The following is a 26,990-nucleotide window of genomic DNA, read 5'->3' as shown; positions in this document are numbered from 1 at the left end:
CTCCCTTTTCTTTTCCAACTTGTCAAATCATCTCCATCTGATGAAGCAACTAGGTGACATAGTCAGCTTCCCACAAATACTAGCTGCTTAATCTTGGGCAAGTCACTTAATGTCACTCCCCAGCCTCAGTGTCTTCATCTGTAAAATTGGGGAAATAATATCTATAGGACTAACATCACAGAGATATTGGATAAATCAAGTAAGTTAATGTATCCAAAGAGTTTTTAAAATTATAGAGTGCTTTATAAATATCAGTTATTGTTATTATAGACATATCATAGACATTCATTTTAAGTGTAAATAGTTGTAAATGTATGTTTAGTCAGCTTCTTTAAAATTCACTGTATAATAAATTATTCGTTGTAATCTACTGCTATCTTAAGGCAATTCCCCATCTAAAACTGCTCTCTACATATTCCACCCATTTATCAGTCCTCTTGAAAACAGAAAAAAATGTAAGAGCTGTTTCAATGGACACAGCAAGGTTGTGAGACAAGCTCTGTGATTGAGATTTTCCACTTAAAATTTGGCAAATGGGTGGCACTAATGGCATGGAATCAGCTAGGGCTCCAACTGGATGTCACATCAGCAATTTCAAATGACTGTAAGATTTGGCATTCCCAAAGATATCACATCAGGTGTTTCAGCTTCTTACCCTTTACCCCAAGTCCTGATCACAGTATCAGAATAGAAAAAGAGGTTTTCTCCTAGGTGAATCATTAAGCAAGGAATCTGACTGTATCTGATACAGAGAATAGAAAGGGAACAACCACACCCATGATAGGAAGAACATGTATGCAAGACCCAATAAAACATAATGTGAAATGTAGCAAAGTTGTGTTTTGTAAGGGAAAAAAAATAACAAAAAGATTAACGGCGTAGTTAAAATCTGAGTCAGGAGTATGAAGTGAAATGTAACCCTTTATTTGAAGTCCTCCAAGAAAGTCAGCCATCTTTTAGAATTTCTATGTTCTTATAGCTTAGCTGTCAATTCCTACACATAGGTTGTTTTTCTGATATCCCAGATTTGTCAGTACCCTCTTGTAATGTCTTGTTATTTACTTCTTTATTTGCATATATGTGTACATGTTGTGCTGAAGATAATTGAGTAATCAGACTGACTTTCCATTGAACCAGAAAAAAAGGCCCAAATATGTATTTTGTAATCCCAAATAAAGAAGTCTTTTCTTCCCAGTCTAAGAAGAGCTGAGATTAGCATAAACTCTTGCTTTGGGAAAGTTGTTCCTACTGCATCAGAACTTTTAAATGAATCTACTGCAGGAATGGAGAGCAAACAGTGTCCAAGAGAAGAGATATTAGCAACCACAACATAAAGAAGGTCCTACAGAGGGATAAAAGTGTCTCAGCAAGAATTATGTAATAAGAGAAGACTCAAGACTGTTGTCAAAGTTGTATCTGAACAATTCCTTCCCAGATGCTTGTTGCAGATTTCTTTAAACTATTGATTTTGTTTTGTTATATATAAAAGCCACAATGATAACTTCTTTGTGATGAATGTCCATTAATTAATTGTGGTAGAGAGGACAATGGAGAATATGTCAGTGAGTAGCTGGAAATACACAGAATTCAATAAGGAAAGAGTTTTGATCCTTAGTCAAAAATAGATAAGTTTAAATTGGCTAGAAGGCTCTGAGCTGAAAGGAAGAGAGAACCTTATGGTTTTGATTAATAATTTTGTATGAACTTCACAAAGGCAGAACTAAATTAGATCCAGGGATTTTTTTTTTCCTTTCCTTTACCTTAGGCTAAAAAAATGAGTCATTGTTGAACCAGATTTAGGTGTGGCTTATAGCTAAAGGTGCTTCAGGGAATCTCTCTGGTCTTCAAGCAAGGGGTGGGGTAGAGGTGTGGACCAAGGGAAGCTTACACCTCCAGGGCAGGCTACTGGAAGGAGGTCTGTAAAATATCTGCCTGGACCCCTCACCTGGTAGGAGGAAGGAGTCAGAAGACTAAATTTTTTACTTTCAGGCTTCCTTTCTACACAACCTCCAAATTGTGACTTGCAGCAACACCCTCTGGTTTCATTAACAAAGTGATATGTAAATACCAGACACTAAAAATTTGTTCAGTTGAATCAAATTTAATTGAAGGATCTTTACACCTAGTCAAAGAATTTTAGGATTTAGGGCTAAAAAGGACATAAGTATTATCTTATCACTCCCTCTTATTTTACAGGGGAAGATAATGATACCCAGAAAGGAATAATAACTTACTCACAGTCACACAGAAAGTTAGTGGCAGAATCAGAACTAAATACAGATTTTCTGGATCTAAGCCCAGGATTCCTTCCATTGTATTATGTCTGAATTTCAAAGTAAAGAGCTAAGACACGGGGAAAGGAAAGATGAGCTCTTAGAAAGCATAAGCTTTTTGCAAACATTACCTTCAGCTGAGAACAAAAGGGCCTACCTTTCCTTGTACACCCTATGGGAGAGGTAAGTTCCCTCACTGGGATCTTTTCAGCCACACCAATGACAACTGATGTCACAAGTAGCATGAGCTCGGAGCAAAAAGAAAATGTGTGGCTGCCAGTAAATATAGGGGCATTAAACCAATCTTTGGAAAGACTTCAGGATTCCTCTTCCTGAAACCATTTGTTCAGGTTACCTGAAGGATGAAAGCGCTATCATTGCTTAAGGATGCTATCAGATTAGACTGATGCCAATGTTTGGCTCCCTGAATGGGAGAGTGGTCCAAATAGAGAAAGTAGAGAAAGAAGAATCACAGAATCTGAGAGTTGGAGCAACTTTTACAGAAATCTAGCATAGTATCCATGGACCAAAGACAAAATACATCACATTCTGAGACCTCAGTGTCTTCATTGATAAAATGAGGGAATGGGACTAGTTGGCTTCTGAGGGTCCTTCCACACAAAGATCTATGATCCTATGATCCTATATATACCCAAGAGGTCTTCCTCCTACAACCTGACTGTTGACTATCCAACCTCCATTTGAAGGCTTCCAGTGACAGGAAAACCACTACTTCCCATTCTACTTTTGAACTAGCAATTTAGGAAGTCTGCAATTTCTATCCAATGCTCATAATACATCTGCCTTCTATGGCCAAGAATCCCTTTTCAAGTTCATCTTTCTATTAATCCTGGACAGTGTATTTCTGTTAATATCTAAGATGACTCAATCTAGGTTGGCTGTCACAGCACTGTGTAGTGCTATTAAGTTGGAAGTCTATTTAGAGTTCAAGTCCTTTCCACATGAATTGTTATCTAGCTAAATCTCCCCCATTCTGTATGTTTTTAGACCAAGCATAAGATTTTACGTTTGTATTTGTTATTTCCATATCTACCTCAGTAGTCCTTGTCTTACAGCTAATTGTTGAATGCAGGTGAGTCTGGATATTTAAAGCCCTTGGGAGTAGACTGCCAAGTGTAGCAGATTCCATGAAGCTTTTAAAGGGTTTGAGAAAACTCTAGCACTGAAGTATGTGTCTCTTGTCAGAGGACAAGCTTAACTAAGTGCAGAGTGGCTCATTACCAGAAAGAAGGCTGGATGGCAAGTGATAAATTTTTTAAGTCATGATAACTTATGAAGACTATCTATTGAGGCCGAAGGAACAACTTCATCAATTAAATCACAGCCCCTTAACCTGGTCAAGTAAGTATTTATATACACCCACAATCAGTTTAGAATTTCATGCCCAACATTTCCATAATCTCAATCAATCGAAAAGTGTTTATGGTATGACTACCATGTGCTCAACATTCCTAACCCTACTTAGAGCCTCTCTCCACCAGGTGAGAATTCCCTGCCTGGGATCCACATGCCTTAGTCCTAATATTTATAAGTTTTGCTCAAAGTCCAGAACTAATTAAAGGAAAACTAAAAATACTGAAACGGGAAAATTTTAATTTTAAATAACACGAACTTCCCCAGGGAATCTTCCCAATACAAGTCAAAAAAGAAGAGGTCCTCGACTTAAAAGAACCTCAAATAGACTATAGGAAGTAATGAAAACAATAGCCAGTATCTTGAATTTATTTATAGTCTCTCAAGGACTCCATTCAATTCTCCTCGATGTAATACCTTCCTTCCAGGTCACATTACTAACTCAGTCCTTGTCAGACCTACAGCACTTCTGATCACAGCCAAGTTTACATGCACTGAGTCTTATTCCCTTACACAATATGTATGTCTTTCTTAATTGACATCTGAGGTATCTGCAACTCATTTTAACAAATAGAGTGCAAGCTTCCCATCTGCCTGCTTAATTACTCCTCTTTAACATGCTCAACCACTTCAGCACTAAGAGCTGAAAAGAGATCTAGTCTGTAGACACCATGAGAAAGTGAAGAGAAATAACATTTTGATATCTGTATAGATAAAGAGAGCTGAAGTGTTAGACTGCCTTGCAGAGCCAAATTCCCAATTGAGTAATTCCATTCTGCCTACTTGTAGTTTCCATTGTACTATACAAAGTGTAGGCATTCTTCACTTCCTGCTCTAAACTCATGGGAAGTGCTATTGTGGGCCATTGAAAAGACACCTCATTACGTTCTTAAGCTGGCTACATGTCAATAAGGGACGGAGGCAGTCATGATCACCACGTACGTGGGAATTTGTACCTTAGTTTACTAAGGTCCTGAAGCTTTGGGCACACAAGCATTCCCAATCATTACAAGATTTAAATAGAACTGGAGTGGATGAGTGGATAGAATCCTAACTCTCTTAGATTCTCAGAAACCAAAGGCATTCGAAAAATCTCAGGTTTTGCAAGGAACCTCTTTCCCTCATATACACACATACACAAAAAATTGTTTAATTCACTCCAAGATCTTCCTATGATGTCTCTTCAAGATGTGGAGGAAACCCTGAGTTCTCAAACACAATTGCAATGATGTACCAGAGTGTGTAGATGCTGACAAATTGGAAAAGCTATTTAACTAAGGGCTCAACAGTGGATCATGTGGCTGCTGTCAAAGGACCAGCTCTGTTATGTACAAAGAGGCTCACACTCAAAGGGCTGACCACCAAGACAAGGAAGTGAATACTCTGACTTCAGCAACTGACAAAGAATAATTATATGTATGAAAGGGCTGTGCTCGGTGTGTATCCAAGGAATAACCAAAAAAAGCAAAATCACAAAGTATTAAAAAGTATACTTTTTAAAAGTATTTATTATATTTTATTTTATTATATTTTTAAAATATAGCTATACCATATAATACATAAGGAATAAACTACCTAGCCCAGAAGGACTTGTCAGTCAGAAACTAGACATCCCCGCTGCCTCCCAATGAGTTTAATTTCATTGTCCTTACTTTCACCAGCCACAACATCTCTTTAGATCTCTGATCCCATCATTCACCTCAGCAAAGTGTGAAGAGAATGAATAAGTGATTTGCAAACAGGATGCAGCAATAAAGAGGTTTGTAAATTGGAACCTAGGAATATCATGATGAAAATCCTGGTCTCAAAAGATCTCAGGGTGGAGTTCTTGGGTCATTACAAATTCAGCCTTGGTTACAAGTGGAATAGTGCTCCTTTTTAAAAATAGGACTTGGTTGATGGGGATAAGCAAAATTTGATATTAAATTTTGTTAAAGGGTAGGGAGAACAGGACATCATCAGTAGTGTTATTATCTTATTGACAAGAGAACTCCAGAAAATCTCCCAGTTCAGTGAAGTGATTTATCCAAGGCCACTCAGATCTTAAGCAACGAAGGCAGATGCAAATCTAAATCAGCCAATTGGCAAATCCCGTGCTTTCTTCCCCCGGTAGGTCAAATTGGCTTCCAAAGTGCATTAAGAATTAAGGTGAAGAACGAAAGCAAACAAGTCAAGAGCACACAGTCTACTTCAGGTTCCTTCCATTTAATACCCCAAATGCAAACTAATTATTACCTACCTGAGAGCTTTCAAGTTCGAAACAAATAAGGTTGCTACTTCCTCAACAAGACATAATTGCCTAATGAGTTTATTATCCCATAAACACGGCTGTAATTATGACCTATGGTACAAAGACAAAACAATACACTCTCCCTTCTCCACACAAGCACACACTGGAGTTGATCAGGGCTATAGGCTCAAATATATTACTCAGAGCTCCTGGCTTAAATGCCAAGCTTTCTGACAGGCCTATACTTGCACCTGCAAATGTTTCCAGCGTGCCCCACCAGCAGGCCAAAACAGAGAGCCGATCCTAGGGATTGGGGATCAGCATACCAACACCCAGTTTAGGGATTGAAAACAAAGAGTTAGTAAGAATTCAGTAGAGACCAAGCAATGTCAGGAGACTCAAAATAGTTTTTCCTTCCCCCACCATCCCCTTGAGAAAATATTTCAAGTTGTTCTCTTCCCAGCAAACCATTTGAGAAAGTGATAAGAAACATTATATGAGAAACATTCCAAATGCTCTTTATCCATTCTCATATTCTACCTATTGAGCAAATATCATATAGTCAAATACAATTAGAATCAATGCCCAGATCCTGTAACTTAGTGGAAAATTCAGTGTTCTCAAAACAGGAACCCAAACAGGAAGCTGTCAAAATAAAATATAGCATCACCATAAGCTTGGGTCTCACATTTTCATTCTGTGTGTCTAGAGAGGAGGAGGAGTGTGATGAGCCCAGGACCAGTAAGAGGGAAGAGAAGGCAAAGGAAGTTAATGTGTATCAAACAACAACACAAAAGATTTCATATGAATATCTACTTCCCCCTTTAAAAAAATCTTCTCTGCAAATAAATTCTAAGATTCCTAAAGGCTTATCTCAATTGCAGCCACATCTAAATTACCAATTTTTCCTTATGAAAGATTCAATTTATTTCCATGGCACAATGAAAATGTTCCACTATGGAAATCCCATAGCCGACACACCCTACATGACAGAAAGAAGTTTGTTAGAGAAAACATCCAGAGGACAAAAAACAAAGATTCCCCAGAAATATATACTTTCTTGTAGTACCTATGAATATCATTTTAATCTTCATTGAACTTGGATTTTAAGAAACCTTGTTTAAGGCATCAAAACCTAGACATTTTGGGAGATGCTTCTTTTCAAAAAGTTTTCTTTTTCCAACTTTAAATAGTGTTTTGAAATGAAATTACTTTGTATTGACTTCTCTGTATTCATGTTGCTTTTTCTTCTAAAAAGTAATCTCCTTGAGGTCAATGACAGTTTTGATTTTATCATTATGTGCCTTAGAACCTTAGCCAGGTTCCTGGAGCATAGTAGGAGTTTTAAAACTTCTTATGAATATGAATTGAATTAAAATAATTTTTATTTAATTTATTGTTGACATACTTTTTAAGGATATATGAAATTTAAAAAGTAGACTTTTGAGGTCATCTTTTATGGGCCATCTTAGTACATCTCAGTTCCTTAATTAGATCAGTGCTTATTTATTGGATTGTCTCTTGTAACAATATAAATAAATCCTGAGCCCTTTCTGGAATCAGAGGCAAATATTATCTCTGTTCGGTTTCTGTATAATAGACATGATATTAGTGAAAAATAGAATTTGGGTAAAAAAGTATAGAAATTACTTACTTAGAGTATTTTATGTCATAAGACATAAGTGGTACTATTTTTAATACCATGGGTTAAACAGAAATAGTCAGACTCAGAATCACATCAGTTCTGATATCACTACTTCTTAGCTTTGTCACCTTGGGCAAAATGCTTAAAATCTCTCTGTCTCTCTCTCTTTTTGCCTTTCTCTCTTCTCCTGTAAAATGGGCATAGCACTCCCTACACAAGTTAACCTACAGGATTATTGTTATGATTAAATTAAATAATGTAAAGAACATTGCATATTTCAAAGCATAATATAAATCTAAGCTACCTTCATTACTCATTATTGAATTTGGATCTACCAAGTCAGTCAAATTTTGGCTTATGACCAACCATTTTAGACATGTTTTGTTTTGATTTTTAGAATGAGAATAAAATGTCAACTAGAAGGAATGCTTATGTGTTACAGCTTTATCTCCAACGAACCAAAATCTATACTGAAGGGAGACTGATTCCTGCCACATATAGATCAAATCAAAGTTAAGAGAAGAAAAAAAGAGTCCATAAACAGTGTTGGGACAGTCTACCTAGGGAATGCAGGGTATAAGCGGGAACAAGAAAGCAGATCAAGGGGAAGAAATGACCCCTGAGAAAGGGAGTTTCTCTCTGCAAGTTTAGCTGCAATTGTCTCATTGTCCACGATGCTCTGGACATGTGTATGCGGTTAAGTATTTCTGTGTGCACGTAGAGATTTCTTCATGGTGATGTCAGTTTTGTCAAAAAAAAAAAAAATGCAGATAAAGCACTTTTGAAGCCAAAACAGGCCAAATTCATTTTCCCCACATAAACTTTGGCCTTGGCTTCTGATTTATCAAAACCAGAGGCATTTGGGAGAAGAGGGGTGCTCAAATTAGATAGCCCACCAAAATGAAAAAAAAAAAAACTTAGATTACTTTCTAAGGCCTGTGTGTGTATGTTTTTTTTATAGGAACCGTATGCACGACTTTCACTTTCTAGAAAGTGGTTTTCTCTTGAACACACATCAGAACCATTCATCATAACATAATTGCAAGTTGTCAGTCAGAGCCGCACCCTTCGCTCTGTGGCAAAGTGCCAGCACATCTGTCAGAAGGACTCATAAGCTTCCGTGTGTTATTGTAATCCCCTACAAAGGGAACAAGCCCATTCACCGATTCCACATTTTCAAAATGGAACAATGAGTTATTTAAACCACAATCCCAATGAGATTGTAGTGTTTCCCCCAGAAGGGACAAGATACTTTGTCACCAGGTGACCAATAGGACCCCTAGTTAAAGGATGGAATATGTTCCTCTTAATCGTTACATGTATGTGGCTGATTTCTTTATATCGTGGATATTGTTTTTCAATATAGTATGTAAGAGAGATGCAGAGACTATCTGTGAATGTGAGCTTGTGTATAAAAGAGATGGATAAAAGCAGAGTGTGTGATTATGTCTACATATATACTAAACATAGATATGTTTTGGGTAGGGCTGAGACTGATGCAGTAGAAAGAACTTTGGACTTAAGAGTCAAGAGACACAAATTTGACTCATGGTACCAATATTTGCCAACTCTGTGACAATGGCTAAGTCATTAAACTCTCTCAACCTCAGTTTTCTTATCAATAAAATATGGATAATAATACTTTAACCTCACAATATTGCAGGATTGCTGTATCAACAATACAGCAAGTTGAAGTAAAAACTTCAAAGTATTAGATCACTTTTATGATGAAAGAAAATGAAGTAATATGCTATTTCAATAATAAAAAGACCTTTTTCTTAATCTCATTGTTGGATAAAAAGTCTTCTAAACCTTACATAGAGACAAATATCAAGCCAAAGTTTTTTAAAGACAAAATACATTTAAGAGCAATGATAACATGTTACATTTTCATAGCACTTTCCTTATACTAACCCTTTGAGTAGGTACTGCAAGAAATATTATCCCCATTTTCTGGATGATAAAACAGGCCGAGAGAGGTTAAATAATTTGCCTAGATCACAGGGCTAGACAAAACCTGATCTTTTCACTGGGCAAACACTGACTCATCTTAAGTCAGATCAATCCAATAACCATTGAATGGACTTAAAATTTTACACAATCTGAAATAATTAACCTGAAACTGAGTAATGCCAAAAAAGGGGACATTTTCTTCCAAATTAAATAAAAGTAAAGATTTTTTAAATAGAATTTTGTCTTTTAATTTTTAACTTCCCAGCAGACTTTCTAAACAAGGATCCAGGGATCAGGAAAAGCAAAGCCTGAGAATATTACAAATAACAGAAAATATCTTCAGGAAAAAAAAAAAATGCAAGCCTCAAACCCTATGGTCACCTTGAACCCAAATCAACTAAAAGAAATTCCCCTGTCTCAACTCCCCATACAAAGATATGACTATGTGGGCAGAAGCCAGAGAGCAGCAGGGCTCTGGGAGATGAGCTCTTTTATGAGATTTATCTTCAAAAGGAATATAGGATTGTATGGTATGTGTGAATGACTCTGCTTTTTCTTACAAGATAAATTTCATAACAGATCAGTCATTATGCCTTTGTTTCACTTTCACTCGGTTTTTCAAGATGACAGCTACAACAAAATAAAAGTACTCTGAAGAGATGAGAACGGAAACGCTGAACACTATAAAACATAAGGGACTACCAGCCATCAATAAAACAAACTTTAAAATGACCCCGAAGAGGCAATATACTCAGCACCCAAATCATATCTACAACATACAGTTTAAGGGCAAATGGCTATTTATACATGCTTACTTGCACACACACAAAGGAACAAATGAGTACAGAAAGATAACTTTTCAAATGGCCCCTAATGTACTAACTTGTCCACATGTGTATGTGTGGAGGTGGGTACATGTATGCACATAAGGGCACATTTTAAAATGGATACAAATAAGAACTATCCAGCCAGCTATATGACAAATGGTTAAAAAGAAGCATTACAAGGAGACAAAAATGAAATTTCATTTAGCTCCTCACTAGATTCATACATGATACATAAATCCTACAGGCAAAATTCTTCTTGCTACATAATAGATATTAATTGAATGAGATCCCCAGTATTACACATTAGATCATTCTATTATGATTTGAGAATCTATCCACTGAGCTCCCTCATAAAGATTAAGATGTTTAGACTAAGTTTGCTATTCAGTGTCAGGGGGAACAGGAGTAGGATTTCAGAAATTTGAGACCTCAGAGATCAGTCTTTGTACAAATTTTCTCCCAAACCCAAAACTAGATTCCTAGTTCCCTTCAAAGCTCATTTTGGGTGCCATTACTATACAAGGCCTTTCCTAAGCCTCCCCTCCCTCTATTTATTAAAAAAAATGTTCTCTCCGTTTCCCCCCCAACAATGATTTTGCATTTATTCTCTCTCTCTGTACACACACATGTATACATAATACACACACACACACACACACACACACACACAATGTGAGTTTTATCTATGTACATGTTTTTCCCTAGGACTATGTACTGCCTCCTTCCACTAGAAAATAAGCTTCTAGAGGAGAGAGACTGTTTGACTTTTGCCTTGGTAGCCCAAGTGTGTAGCACACAATGTTGAATATATAGCAAACACTAAATGTTTCTAATTAAACTGAATCATCAAATAATTTTATAAACGAGATCAGAATGGTGAAAGGACCTATCCAAGATCACATAATAAGATTCAAGCTCGGATCTCCAGAATTCAAAGTCAGTATTCTTTCCCCTCTCTAAACATTATTTCTTTTGTTTTAACTTCCATTTACAAATTGGCTAAAATGCACAATTGTTCCAAGAGAAAGTTCCCAAGGTTAATTACTAGAACACTGGGGTTTTTGGTCACACAACATTTTATTCAGCACATGTGACAGTAAGACAGAACCAATGAGCAATGTCTGACTGTGCTTCATCATATCCCTGATTAAAAACAACTACAACAAACAAATAAATAAACAAACAAACAAAAAACAAGCTACTCTCCCTATATAAGAGCTCTTCAGTTACAAACTTTAAAAAAACCCATTTCAGAAATTTAAAGTCTAAACAAAAATGGTGCCATCAAGAATGGCAAAATTCCTGGAAAAAAGACCAAGACCCAGTGATGCTGCTATGTAAAAATGGAAGATCAGCAAACTCAAATGAAAAACCACAGGCTTTACCTACTGGCATCAAAAAACTCATTGCTTCATGGAATCATAGATGTTTGATCTAGTAGTTGAGATGTTACATAAAAATTTGCTGAAAGTTGGAAGGAAAAAAACTTGCAGGAACCACTGGTCTTGCAATATAATCAATTTCCTAAAAATGTCAAATTGATTTGTTCTTTTAACAAATCTCATGTTGGTAAAATTTCATAAAGGAACAGTAAGAATTTTTTTCTCCTAAAAACTATACAGTGGAACAGCCACTGCTAACACTAGCAACTCTTCAGTTTCTGAACTCAGCAGTTGTTAATTGGAGAAATCTTTTTTTTTTTTTTAGCCTAATATCTTCTCCCCCATTAGAATGTAAGCTTCTTGAGAAAGGTGAATATTTTACTCTCCTATTTGTAGCTTTAGGTCTGAGCACAGCACTAAGCACAGGCTATGCTTTTTTTTTCATTAATTTATTCATTCGGAAACATACATATGAATTCATTTGCCTGAAGTAAAACACACAAAAACACTTTTGGGGGGAGAGAGATAGAGAGAGAAGAAAATGATGGAAGGAAGGAAGGAAGGAAGGAAGGAAGGAAGGAAGGAAGGAAGGAAGGAAAGAAAGAGCAGGATGACAGAAAGAAAGATTGAAAGAAAGAAAGAAAGAGCAGGATGACAGAAAGAAAGATTGAAAGAAAGAGAGAGAGAGAGAGGGAGGGAGGGAGAGAGGAAGGAAGGAAGGAAGGAAGGAAGGAAGAGCAAGATGACAGAAAGAAAGATTAAAAGAAAGAGAGAGAGAGAGAGAGAGAGAAGAAGGAAGGAAGGAGGGAAGAAGGAAGGAGGGAAGAAGGAAGGAAGGAAGAAGGAAGGAAGGAAGGAAGGAAGGAAGGAAGGAAGGAAGAAAGAAAGAAAGAAAGAAAGAAAGAAAGAAAGAAAGAAAGAAAGAAAGAAAGAAAGAAAGAAAAGAAAAGAAAGAAAGAAAGAAAGAAAGAAAGAAAGAAAAGAAAAGAAAAGAAAGAAAGAAAGAAAAGAAAAGAAGGAAGGAAAAAAAGGAAGGAAGAAACAACTAGCATTATTAAGCTCATACTATGTGTGCCAGGCACTATACTTAGCATGGGGATACAAAAACAAAAGATAAAAAAACAAGGGAAGAATAGGAATACATAGTACAATTCAGTCCTTTTCCCTATAGGAAATAAAAGAGAAAATATAGCTTTAAAGAGAGATGTGAAAACAGGTGGTGTTGATGGCAACCTGAAGGATATAGTCCAGCAAGAATCACAAGGAAAAAATGTAGCAACAGTATTCATCATGGAGAGGAGACATCCTCCCCCCCAAAAGGGCTTCTTCCTAGATGTCAGTGCTGTGGGATAATGCTCCATTCAGCCCATACTATTCTTTGATTCTGCCCAGTAGTACTGTTTCAATGGGTATTGTTTATTTAAAATGAAGGCTGCATATAAGTGCAATTCTTCCCTGAGCTTTGGAATTATGGCATGATTTTTATTACTGCTTAATAAGACAGCAATCTAAATCTAAATTGATTGTCAAAAAAAAATGATACATTTTCCATGTCCATCTTTGAAAATCAATAATTTCATCAAACAGATACAGACCAGGTAGAACAACAGCAAATCTCCAAAGCAGGTAAGACCAGACTGATAATAGATGACCAGATCCCTAATATAAAGTTTCATCCTAGCAATAATAAATAAAAGCTACAAAAAAGAACATGGTAGAGAGTAAAAACTCTAAAACAAAAATGAAAATTAGTTTATTGGTTTCACTATTGCTGAATGGCAAATATCCAGAACAAATTTCAGGTAGCAGATGGCTCAAATAGTGTACATGCAAGAAGCAGGCAATTTCAATTATCTCTGAACATCTCAGAAACAAGAAAACTTGTCAATTTTTATTTTTTTAAAAAATGCATTCAATAAATCCTACTATCCTGTTAATATAACAGCAAAAACCTAACAATATCATCCTTGTGCTCACTTCATGGATAATTTTATAATGAGGATTAAATGATTTTGTGTGACAGGATAGAGCTGCCCCAAATATTCATGCTTGGAAAGTGGAACAATTAATTATTCCAAATAGGGTTCCTCTAGGTAGTTTCTGAGAACAGGATTTTGCTTCAGCTTTTATTTACAAAAATAGAAGCAAGAATCAAATTGTATACACAATTGCTTACTTGATCTCTCTTCTTCTCTCATCCAGGCTTGAACCCAATGTAAATGAAACAAAGACAATCAATAGATCATCCAAAAGATCAACAAAGAGAGATTTGTGCTGCATTATTTTATTTCAAAGGAGGCTATTAAGTCTAACCAGATCTTTTCCTTTCTAACTCAGATGTATTTTTTGTTACTGAGACCTCCATAACAGAATAAATGTGGGTGTCACTCATTTGATTCTGCTATGATTTTACAATGCTCAAAACAAAGTACTGATTCCTTGGCAAAAATTGGTCAAAATTTCACTCACCAAACAAACTTCCTTCCTCCAGATTACAGTAATTCTTATTTATATTGGCTTATCTGTGTACATGTTCCCCTCTAGTAGCATGTAAGCCCCATGAGGGCAAAGCCTGTTTAATTTTTGTCTTTGACTAATCCACATAGTAAGCACATAATAAATGCATGTTTTCTTTCTTCACTTATTTTTAGTTCTGCACCTTTCCCTAAATTGTTTTTAATTAATTGGATTGTTGTTATTCTCTTGTTAAATCATTTCAGTTGTGCCTACCTCTTCATGACCTCATTTGTGATTTTCTCACCAAAGTTATTGGACTTGTTTGCCATTTCCTTTTTTATCTTACTTTCATATGAGAAAACTGAGGCAAACAGGATTAAGTGACTTGTCTAGAGTCACACAACTAACTAGCACATGTCTGAGGCTAGATTTGAAGTCAGGTCTTCCTGATTCCAGGCCCATCCATTTATCTACTGTACCACCTAGCTAATCCTTTTCATCCATATTTGATTTGTAATAGCAACAATTACTATCTATTGAAAAAGATATACTCTATGAATTTAGTTCTATACAAATAAAACAACCAACAGGATACTTTACAGAACTAAATACAATGACAGAATTCATTGAAGAGAACAAAATATCTAAAACTTCAAGGGAAATCATTTTAAAAGATAGAAATGAAGGACAAATAGCACTTTCAGACCTCAAAATATATGAAAAAGCAGGAATCATAAATATCATTTATTACAGGTTGAAAAGAAAAGTAGATCAATGGAACAGACTAAAAAAGTGAGAACTACATATAAAGGAACTCAAAAATGCATTGTTTGATAAACTTAAAATCATTAAGGACTTCAAAAGGAACTCCCTAATTGAGAATACTGAGAAGCAGTCTGGCACAAACTAAGCTTAGACCATTATCCACACTCCACAACAAATTCAAAATGGATACAAAACCCAAATAACAAAGATCATTTACATAAAAAATTTAGAAGAGAAGCAGATTATAAACTTTTCAAAGCAACAGGTAGAAGCTAAATTCTTGGCTAAAAAGAAAGAAAGAGGATGGAAGCAACTACAAAAAATAAAATGGATGGTTTTGATTACATAAAATTGAAACTGTCTCATGAACAAAATACACCTAAGACAAGAAGCAAAGTTATTGACTGAGAAAACATCTTTGTGTCTCTGATCAGGATTTGGTATCCAAGATGTATAGACAAGTAATGGAAATAGATAAGATTAAAAATTATCCCTCAATAGAGAATTAGTCAAAAGACATGACCAAGTAATTCTGAAAGGAAAAATTTGCAAACCATTAACAATCATCCATAAGAATGTTCTGAGGCATTAATTTTTTAAAAAGAAAGGGGCGATAGAGAAGGAAGAAAGGAAGGAAAAAAGGAAGGAAGGAAGAAAATCAGAACAACTCTGAGATTTGAGATTTCACCTCACATCCAGAAAATTGGCAAAGATAACTAAAGATAAAAATAGTTATTTTAGAAGGATTGTATAAAGATAAACACACTAATGGATTTTTGGTGTCACTCTCAATTTTCTGACCATCCTGGAAAACAGTTTATAGTTAGTTATATAAAAAAATTTAAAAGAGGGGATGGTTAAAATGTCCTCATGCTTTAACTCAGAGATTCCCCCTTTAGATATATACTCTAGGAAATCACTGACCAAAAGACTTCATGTACTTCAAAATACTAACAGCTGCATTTATTGTACTAGGAAAAAAACTAGAAATAAGTTAATAACTAGAAATAATAATTGATTGGGGAGCAGCTAAACAAAGATAGGGCATAGATGTAATGGAATATTATATTACTGTGAGAATGATAAACATTATGCATAGAAAACACAAAAGGGCATATACTGATACAAAGTGAAATAAGCAGAGCCAACAAAATATACTCAGCTAACTCCTATAATATAAATGGAATGAACAACCACAAGGCAATTTTAGAAAATGAATGTTTTGAAATACAAAACAAATAATAAACTTGGTCCCAATAGCAAATAACGACAAGATTAAGAGCCAGTATTTATAAAGCATTTTAAGGTTCACAAAGTCCTTTAAAATATTTTACATATGAAGAACCTGAGGCACAAAAGAAGTTAAGTGATACCTAGGTCACAAAGTAAAATAAGATTCTCCTGGATGAGAGATGGGAAAGGATACAAAAGAAAGTCAAGATTATGTTTTTTAAAAAATTGAAACTAGCAATAAAATTTATCAGAAACAAAAATTCAAAATAAAACAAAGATTGAGAAAAATAAAATCTTTAAATATCCACTTAAAACAATATAAAGTCAGCCATTTCATCTTCAATGTAGATTAAAGGTCTAGAAATCTGTAGAAACAGAAATATATGCAGATGATCACATTAAACTTTCCAAAAGTTCTGGGGAAATCAGATGGTCAATTTAATAAAAAATATTCTAAGGAGTTTATTTTTATATCACTCTTATAATATCAACTTTCTACACTTGATCTTAGCCAAAAGGCCGAGAAGCGATATAATAACAACTTTCAAAGAAAATATTATACAATCAAAGATACTTGACATTAATATCACAGTGAGCACAGTTTACTGACTTTGTTATTAATGAAGATATGTCAGGATCATCATTTAGTTCACATAATGAAAATCCATTTCAGTGTTCTACAGATAAGTCAAAATGTGGAAGGAAGGAAGGAAGGAAGGAAGAGAGAGAGAGAAAGAAAGAAAGAGAGAGAGAGAGAAAGAAAAAGACAAAGAAAGAAAGAGAGAGAGAAAGAAATAAAGAAAAGAAAGACAAAGAAAGAGAGAGACAGAAAGAAAGAAAGAAAGAAAAAAAGAAAGAAAGAAAGAAAGAAAGAAAGAAAGAAAGAAAGAAAGAAAGAAAGAAAGAAAGAAAGAAAGAAAGGAAGGAAGGAAGGAAGGAAGGAAGAAAGAAAGAAAGAAAGAAAGAAAGAAAGAAAGAAAGAAAGAAAGAAAGGAAGGAAGGAAGGAAGGAAGGAAGGAAGGAAGGAAGGAAGGAAGGAAGGAAGGAAGGAAGGAAGGAAGGAAGGAAGAAAAACAAGGCTTAGCTGGCAGAGCAAGCCAAGACTACAGCAATGTATTGAAATCTTCCCCACTTTCTCATACCTCAAAGAAAGTACTTGTGCTCTTTGGGTTATTTGTCGTAGGCATCTATCTATATTCCCTTCTCCCGTGTCCCATAAAACCAGTGTACACATTTATTAGATTAATGAATGGAGTAATGGAGAAGACCTGTCTGCAACTTAGGAAGATTAGGTTTTAGCCAGCGAAACTATCTGGGGCAAACCTGCAGATTTAGCCACAGTGACATCACACCAACATCCCGGGCAGTATATATAGTCAGCTAGATCTCCAAGATAAAGAAAATTGTTTTGTGAGGTCAACTTTAGAAGAAAGCAATTCAAATCCAAAGTAATTAATGCTATATAATTTTTTTAAAGAAATGATCATAATTGTAAGAACATTGAACATCAAATTGAGAGAGATCTGGGTTCAAATACTGTTTCCAACCAGTATCACTATCAGCAAGTTATTTAATCTTTCTTAGTGTTCGTTTGATCATCTACAACATGGGGATAATAATATATGTGACATTTATCTCAGGGGATTTTGTGAGGATTAAATGAGATAATATACTTTATCTCTTATAAACCTTAAAATGCCAAATAAATATAAATTATTATTACTATTCTGCCTAACCTAATTGAGAACAATAATAGTACCTATCTCGCAAGATAGTTGTCACTCAGTCAACAAACATTTATTAATATGCCAAATATCATATATGATAATATATATATAAAGTACTATATAAAAATTAGTGTAATTAACCTCCATTATCCATCCCTGAAAAATTACCACTAAAAGTCAATGTGAAAATTTTAGGCACAGAATAAATTGAACTAGTAGAGAAATAGTTTACCAGATTCCCTCTATTTATTTGCTAAAGAAGAAAAACATTCACATTTTAGACATTCTCAGCCAGGATTAAAAGAAAAGGTTTTGTTAGTGAGCCTTCAATTCCATGCCTTGACTATTCCATTTGAAAGGTTATTCTCTTTTCTAACCATCCCATCATCTACCTATTCTGACTACTCCATGCTCAGGCAATAATTAAATGGATATTTTTTTAAATCCTTTCTTATTTCCAAAAAACTTATATTCTAGAACAAGTGATATCATATATATTTGTGTGTGTGCATATATATATATACACATATATGTACATTATACACACACACACACACACACACATATATATGCCAAGATAAGTAGAAATGAGGAAGCACTAACACTTGGAGAGTTTTAAATAAGAGGTGGCACCTGGTCTAGCACAGTTTGAGGCAGCTGGTAGTGGATAGTGCACTAGTTCTGTTATCAGGAAGGCCTGAGTTCAAATTCAACCTCAAACATTTACTTAGCTGTGTTGATCCTATGTAAGTAGTTTCACCTGATTTTCTTTACCTGTAAAATGGGGATAATGGTAGCAGCTATCTGAAAGGGTGGTTGTGAGGCTCAAATGAGATAATATTTGTAAAAATCACCCAGTATAACTAAAGCCTTTTAAAGACCAAAACTATCTTAGATTTATATATTTATTCCCAACACTTATCGCAGTTCCAGGCACATCAGCAGTCTTATAATAAATGCTTGCTTAGTGTTAGGCACAACATGACAGTCCCAGTTTTTAAAACATTCAAAGAAAGAGCTCATTGAAAAGAAAATGATATTTTAAAAGGTAAAACCTTGAACTAAGTTTAGAATGTGGCAAATGCTCCCAGATATGGGTGACAGCATTTATAATTATCATCAATAAAGATACAACTAGTAATAGGGACTAATAATCTAGTCTCTATTGATAGCAAGACTATCAAAACCGACCATAACTGTTAGCTATTAAGTGTAGGGATGGATGAAGGCTTCCTAGAGCCTTCTCTTCAGGTCAAGGTTGCTTACGCCCCTCCTCACTGGCTCTTTCTTTTTTGTGAGCTTTTTATTTTTCCCACCTCTTTTGTGAATGCTTTTAAACTGACTGTCCTCTACCTCATCACATCTCTGATCCAACAAGTCATACAGTGACTTAGACCTTTGGGAACCTGTATAAATAGTCAAGGGTACTCAAAGACTGCTAGATGCTAGAACAACATATGTTCTCAGGTGCTCAAACAAGAATAATGAAAAGGTAAAGTGCAAGTAAAAATAAGAGTGTAGACTTTGATGTTCTTTGTACTTCTTACTAATTCATTCCCTGACCAATTCATTTCCTGATTATTTTACTGCCTGACCACCTAATCCTCTGACCATTATTCTCTCTAATCCAAGGGTGCTTGATGGAATTCATGATTACCATACTATACTTCAATATAATTGGCTTCCTTTGTAAGGCACCATGGAAAGAGCACCAGGCCTAGAATAAGGAAGATTCGTTTTCCTGAGTTCAAATCTGGCTTCAGTCACTTCCCTGGATAACTAACTCACTTAACCCTATTTGCCTCAGTTTTATTATCTGTAAAATGAACTGGAGAAAGTTTTCTTTACCAAGAGAATCCCAAATGAAGTAAAAAAGAGTTGGACACAACTTGAAATGAATGAAAAACTAATTAAGAAAAAAAAACTGAAGGATATATATGCTTGTGTATGTATATAATACTGCCAAAGAATCCATGACACAAATGAGGATAAGAATTCCTGCTCCAATCATTCAGTTCCCTGATTCTTATACTCTCTGGCCATTCCAGTTACTCAATTTTCACTGTACATGATATGAAATTATGTTTGCATTCTTCACAATACTGGAATGTGGAGCTCAGGTCTATTTACATTCAGACTCTTCTCACTGGTGGAGAATGATTACCCATGCTCATATGGGAGCTGAGCTGCTGAGAGCTTGAGAAAGGAGAAATCCTTGTTCTTCTAGTTCCCAAGAGAGGAGACACACGATTCCAGGTCTTCTTCAGGGAGAAGTCCCAAGAGGGAGAGACTCAGGTAAAAGTCAACATGTAGAGATGCCTGAGCACTGCAGGCAGCATTGAATAATTATTTTCCACCAATTAGGAGAGTCTTACGCAAATGATCTTGAGCCCCAGATTACAAAATTTTAACTATAGAAATTGTCTTAACTTAGCAAGTTATAAGAAATGACAAGCAGAATGATTTCAGAGAAACCTGGAAAGACTTCCATAAATTGATACAAAGTGAAGTAAACAGAACCAGGAGAATATTAACTGCAACATTATATCATAAAGAATTCTGAATAACCTAGCTATTCTCAACAATACAATAATCTAAAACAATCCCAAAGGACTCATGATGAAGCATGCTATCCACCTCCAGAGAAAGAACTGATATTGTGTGTCTATTGAAGCATGCTGTTTTTCTCTTTTTCTTACTTTTTTCTTTTCTTCTTTCTCTGTCTCTCTTTTTCTTTCATTCATTCTTTTTTTGTTCAAGTCTTCTTGTACAAAATGACTAATATTGAAATATTTTGTATTAATTGCAATGTATAACATATCAGATTGCTTACCATCTCAGGGAGAGGGGAAGAAGAGGGAAGGAGGAGAAGCTAGAATTTAGAACTCAAAACTTTAAAAAAAAAATTTTAAATTTGTTTTAATATGTAATTGGGGAAAAATAAAATATTACATATTTTAAAAACTTAAGAACTAGAGCACTAAACATTCAAGAAATATAATTTGTTGAAATTGTGACTTCAAAAATTTTCATTTCTATTCTCCTAAATTTCTAAAGAGGGTCACATTGTGGCAAAAAGCAGTTTAAACTACTATTCCAATTAAGATCTGTCCATAACCCAATACACTTTTCTGAATGACCACTCTCCCAACTTCAAGAAGCTTCATGTCCACAAAGCCACAAAAATAATACAGGGCAGCCATGTGGCTAGCCAAAGAAGTCAAATGAGGTGCTTCTGTCCTAGAACAAGCCTGCTTCTATGGCCTCAAGGTGCCAGAAAGTTCAAATTAGCTGTCAGAAGCATAACCTTGGTTTGAATGAACTTTGACCTGCTGAAAGAATGATATGGAAGCAAAAGCTTGACATAATGGAAATGCATGGATGTTGGACTCAGGGAGCCAGGAGGAGAGTTCCACTTTTATCACATCTTTTATGACTTTGGGTAAAAGTCTCACTTACCTCATCTGTAAAAATGGGGATAATAATCTCACAGGGTCTTTGTGAGGTTCAAATGAGAAAATTGTTAGGAAATTAAAAATGACCTAAAGTATCTTTTTAAAATATTCTTACACTGAGTCATGTTTCTGGAAGTGAACATCTGCATAAGGACTCCAGGTGGGACACAAAAGTCTTAATTAGAGACATCGTCTCTCCAACAGAAGGATGTAAATCCAGGCCTGGGAAAAGACTTCAGAAGGATAGTCCAGTATTTCTATTTAAGTGAAGAATCTCAGACCCAAAGAGATTGTTAAATGATAGGCCCAAATTCATACAGGTAGAACCAGGACTTAAATTCAAGTCTGTGACTCCAGTGGACCTTGTGGCTTTCAGGCTTTCAATACAGTAATCACAGCTAGCCAGATAGAAGTATAAAACCCAAAGCAAATGCAGAGATCTGTGGTTGGATGCCCAACTAAGTCGGTCCAAGAACGTGGTCGTCTTTTCTATGCAATTGAGGTAGCTAAAGGTTGTTTTTTTGTACCACTCTATAGTCTGGTGCCATGTTCATTTAGGCCAAGTAATGCACAGTATACCCTCTTTAAAAGATCTATCCAGATCAAGTGTAACAAGTTTTAACACTTCAGTGTAATAAGGGTCATTCTATAACTTCTTCATCAAAGTAACTTCCTTATTCCATCAATAAGCAACCTGGTTAAAAAAAAAATGAAGTTCCCACTAACTATGACCACATAAGAGGAAAAAGGGATGAGAATGAATGAACAAAGAATCCTGAACAATGACTAAAGAGATAGTAACTGAAAAACAGTTATGACACTTTATGAATCAAAATTAATTCAAGTGTAAATAATTTCTAACAAATTTAGTTTATTACACTGTTGTTTAAAAATTAAGCTCTTAATAAAATAATTTTTTAAAAAGAATATTTTAAAAAATAATAGAAGCAATTTGATATAAAGGAAAGATCACTACAAACTTGAGATTTTGGTCACATTTTTACTTACTAGGAAATGGAAAGGTCCTGCTATATCAGCTTACATATTGCAGACATGATCATTGGGCACAGAAAATGTTCTTGAGTACCTCCCATGGCCACACAAGCATAAATACATATATCATACACGAAACATTCTACTCTACAACTCTGCTCCCCGCTTCTAAGGGTAATGGACAGGGGAGCTTCTTTTTCTCTGATCAGGATTCCAAGATAGCACCCAAGCTTCCTACCCACCACAAGTCTCTGGTTAAAATACAGAGAAGCATTTATGCTCAATACAGAATCCATGTCCTGAAAAGGAGGGGAGAACAGTGAGAAAAATATTCTATCAGCAGTCCAAAGGCCCAGGTCCAAATCCCAGCTCTGCTAGCTATTAGCGGTCCTCTCTGGGCCTCAGTTTTTCAATTTGTAAAAGCGGGGATAATAAAACATTCTACCCACTTCACAGAGCTGTTGAGAGGCAAGCTCTTTGTAGAAAGCACTATATCAGTAAGGGTGAGTTTTTATTTTTGCCACATACACTTACTTGGGAATCATCAAACCTGTTTTACTGTTCTGCAGAGTTGTTTTTAGGAAAGCACTTTGCAACATTAAAGTACCACATGAGTGTGAACTATTTTTCCAAAAGGTAGTCCTAAACAGAAAATTCCATTGGCTTCGGTTCTTAGAATATATGTTTTCAAGCTTAATGTAATCAATATTTCACATGAATACACCCAAAGTATATTTTTTATTCAAATTAAAATGAAAAAAATTTTCACTCCTGATTCCTTAAACATTAAACTTACCAACTCTCATTTTCTTATAAAGACTGTGGGCTTAAGTCACCACTCTGGTACCTAAAAATACAGTTACTTCTCTTCTCTGAAATATAGTTTGTCCATTTATAAAATGGGAATAATACTTATGTGCCCCATCTGAAAATGTTGTTGGTAGGGTCAAATAAAATGAGGTCCACAAAATCCTTTGTAATTATAAAGTCCTCATGAAGACACCATTATTTTGTAAAAATTAATATAATTTGTGTTAGTAATAAAAAAACAAAAATAAATAACTATGGATTTAAGCAGTAAACATAATTATGCAAATGATTCCAAAATATGTTCCTAAAAAAAAAATAATAGCTCCCCCAAAGAAAAATTGTTTTTTCAAAGGAAGCAAAACTTCAATTAGTCCACAAGAGATTCATTTTAGCAAACTTTTTTAATAGTAAGAAAATGGGTTGATTCTCCTCTAAATCCACGTAGGCAAATTTGAGTTAATCATCTTCCTTTACAATTCCTTAATGAGACCTAAAAAAGCAACTGGAACAAATTTCTCCTTTAGAAATTGGTGGAGAGGCAGATTTGAATGAAGAAGAGCTAAGGGGAAGAAGAGAAAGAAAATATGTAAGCAAGGTGGCAGATGGAGAATAAGATCTGGCCCACTCTCTACTCTTCAGTCACCAAGGAGCATACTACTCCCTGAAAATTGTATGATCAGATCAGCATTGCTTTCCTTAAGGATGCAGGAAATGTTATTGCGGATTTGTAGAGAACAAGGTAAATGAATTTTAGCTTTTTTTTTTTTTTTTTTTTTTTTGTAAAATCAAAAAGGGTATGCCTAAAAGCCATTTTTCAACCCTTATCTGGCTCAAAGAGTGAACATGTCAGATTAGATGAATGACTCGACAGCTGCTAACAGGGATTCTAGGTGTGCCTCTTAATTTACTAAAGCCCAGATGTGGCAAAACAGAAAAGAAGCATCATCATTATGCAGAAAAAGGCAACATGAAAGGCAAGGGAGGGGACACTAGCTCACAGTCTAGAAACTTTATGGGCCAATTGGGACTTTTTCCAGCTCTCAAAGACTCCATACTTGCCAAAGTCATCCTAGATTTCCTCACTAAGGAAGGGGATCAGCACAAGTTTGACACCAGGTATCCAGAAGGGCAGGTGGAGGAAGCCCAAGTCATCCCCAGGTCCCCCAAAAACACTAGCTCCAAGGGAGGAATGTGGGTTATGACAATGACAATGAACTTCCCAGTTTGCTGACCTAGAGTAGATCTATTAAAAAAAACAAAAAAACAAACTCCCGGTTCAACAACTGGTGCTTGGGGTTTCCACATCCATCAACCCAATTACGATGATTAGATATAAAATTATTTCACAAGCAATCTTTGCCATGGAGGATCAAGTCAGCTCCACCTCAAACCTCAGGAGCCAACTTCAAATCATCAATTCCTATGGTATCCAGGAAATCTTTCTTTGAGGTCAACTTCAAGCCATCATTTCCTATGATATCCAGGAAATCTTTCTTTGGGATCAACTTCAAACCATCATTTCCTATGGTACCCAGGAAATCTTTCTTTGGGGTCAACTTCAAACCATCATTTCCTATGGTACCCAGGAAATCTTTCTTTGGGGTCAACTTCAAACCATCATTTCCTATGATACCCAGGAAATCTTTTTTTGGGGTCTGGACTGAAAGACAACATCCCATAGTGGAAAGAAAATTGCAATAAGAAACCAGAGGATTTAAGTTCAAATCCCAGCTCTGCCACTTGCTTGTGGGACCACAAACGAGCCTCATCATCTTTCTGGCCTTCTGTTTCCTTTCAGATAAAAGCAGGGGATTGAAAGAGATGACCTCTGATATTTCTTCCAGCTCTAAATCTATGATCATACATCCCTGGGTTCAATCCTAATTCTGCTACTTCCTACCTAGGTGACCCTGATAAGTAATTTCCCTTCTCTGTGCTTCAGCTTGCTTTCCCATCAAATGGAAGGAATGAGATTGGCCCTCCAAGCCTTTAGTTCTAAATTTAGGATCTCATGCTATTTACTAAATGCTCTTCATCTATGGTTTGGCCCACAGAAACATGGCCATTTTAAGGGGAGAATCAGCCGCTGGTGTTTAAGAGAAAGAAACCTCACAGCTTCCAAGTTTGTGAGCTGGCAAATTATCACTATCTGAAACTTTCCCCAAACATTCCTCTTTTTTAGACACTTTGCATGGCAATAGTTGGAATGATGAGTACGATCAACTTCTCACCTATTCATCTTTTACTTAAAAAAAAAAAAAATCTGTTCATCTTATGACTAACACCTTGGCATTCAAACGAGTACGGTGTTGCAGCAGGGGGAAAAAAAAGAGGGAAAAAAATAAAACCTGTATAAATGACAGAGTGTTCAGCCATGAACACATTGTCTTTTATGAATATTATAATCACAGAATCAATAAGCCTACAAAGAAAAAACAGGACACAAAACGTGTTTTGTCATTTCTGACGAAGTTATAAAAACAACAGACATTCAATATGCCAAGTGTTCTTCAATCCTTCATAATCATAGCCTTATTGAAGTGAGGACAAAAAGGGTCTAATTGCATAGGAGCAATCTCAATGTAATAGGTTATACACCCAGGCACGGCTGCACAATACAACAAAAACAACGTTCCCTGTGTATAGCAGAATGTCATCTCTCATTTTCAGGCAATTACCTTCTTTCTTGTCAACAGTTTTAATAACCTCCATCATCTCTAAAAGACTTTTGCTTCAGTTAAATAATTTTCAGCTTTTTAATATGCAAATGTGCTTGTTCATATGCATGGGTGAAGTGGCATAGCTACTTGAAATGTGTCAGTACATTGTGGAGCACCTGCACCTCGGGGAAGCTTGATTTAATTGACACCTAATACTATTCATTATTCCACTTAGTGAGCAACTCCTATTAGTCACCTGTAGGTTTTCCTATAAGCAGCGCTTTGGCCACCAATGGAAAGAGGAATATTGCTATAAATAGAATGTCCGGATTTAGTAAAGGGGGTTCACTCCTGGTAAAGCTTTGGGGGGAGAGCCAAGGCTGGGGAAAATCCAGAGTATTTCTTTTATTTCTCCCTCTTTGGATGTATTTGTTCCAAAAGGCCAGTGGTAGAACTTTTTTCCACCTCATTTCTATAGATTTGGTTACAGGCACTCGATGGTCAATTCGAGATTGTTTTTATTTTTTTCCTTTAAAAAAAAAAAAAAAAAAAAAAAAACTCCCGGCTCAACAAGTCCCTTTGGACTTTCCGACAATAAGAATTTCTTAGATCTGCTGGAAATACCCATTTGGTCTTCTTTTCAAGAGAACATAAAGAAGCCCCATTCCCATTGCCACTGCTCTTCCCATCTCTTCTCATTGCTAATTTAGAGGAAAAACCGGGATGAGAGTCCCATAGTCCCAGCCGGCGCGGACAGGGGATGATCTTCGTTGTTGTGGGAGGGAGTCCTCCCATCGAGGAGATGGTGGCTCCATTGGAATAATGGAGTTTGGAGGAGAATAAGACTACGTTTTAATTTTTTTTTCCAATGATTCCTGCCGGCCCTTTAGATGAATTAAAACTGAATTCCTTCCAGTCTGCTTTCCATGAGCTACAAAGTGGGGGAAATGCAAAATCTCTGCTACTAATTTAGCGGTCCACGGCAATCACTGATGTTACCATTTAGTCCCACTACCGAGGAAAGCAAGTGGCTACTTATTAAGCCGCTATTGTGAAGAACAGTGCGGCAAAAGCTGTTAAAGCATCCGCTAAGAGAATTATAAGGCATATGGGATTTTGTGTATTTGCTGCCATTAATATACTAAATGTGGGCTGAGAATGATTACAATTTAAATCTATTAGGCTTTCCCCCCTGTATGAAAATAG

At 35.8% G+C, this 26,990-nt stretch overlaps 1 protein-coding gene and 1 pseudogene across 14 annotated transcripts in view; both read right to left on the bottom strand.

Moving 5' to 3' along the window:
* SOX6 (SRY-box transcription factor 6) overlaps positions 1 to 26,990 on the bottom strand; it is a 633,323-nt gene that overhangs the window by 274,706 nt on the left and 331,627 nt on the right. The gene's annotated exons all lie outside the window — the stretch shown is intronic.
* On the bottom strand, positions 16,528 to 16,670 carry LOC111721437 (annotated as a pseudogene).

The sequence above is a fragment of the Sarcophilus harrisii genome, chromosome 6, assembly GCF_902635505.1.
Source record: "Sarcophilus harrisii chromosome 6, mSarHar1.11, whole genome shotgun sequence".
In the NCBI taxonomy this organism is placed as follows: domain Eukaryota; kingdom Metazoa; phylum Chordata; class Mammalia; order Dasyuromorphia; family Dasyuridae; genus Sarcophilus; species Sarcophilus harrisii.
Note: the sequence above shows the minus strand (reverse complement) of the source record. Positions and strands in the feature narration are given on the sequence as shown.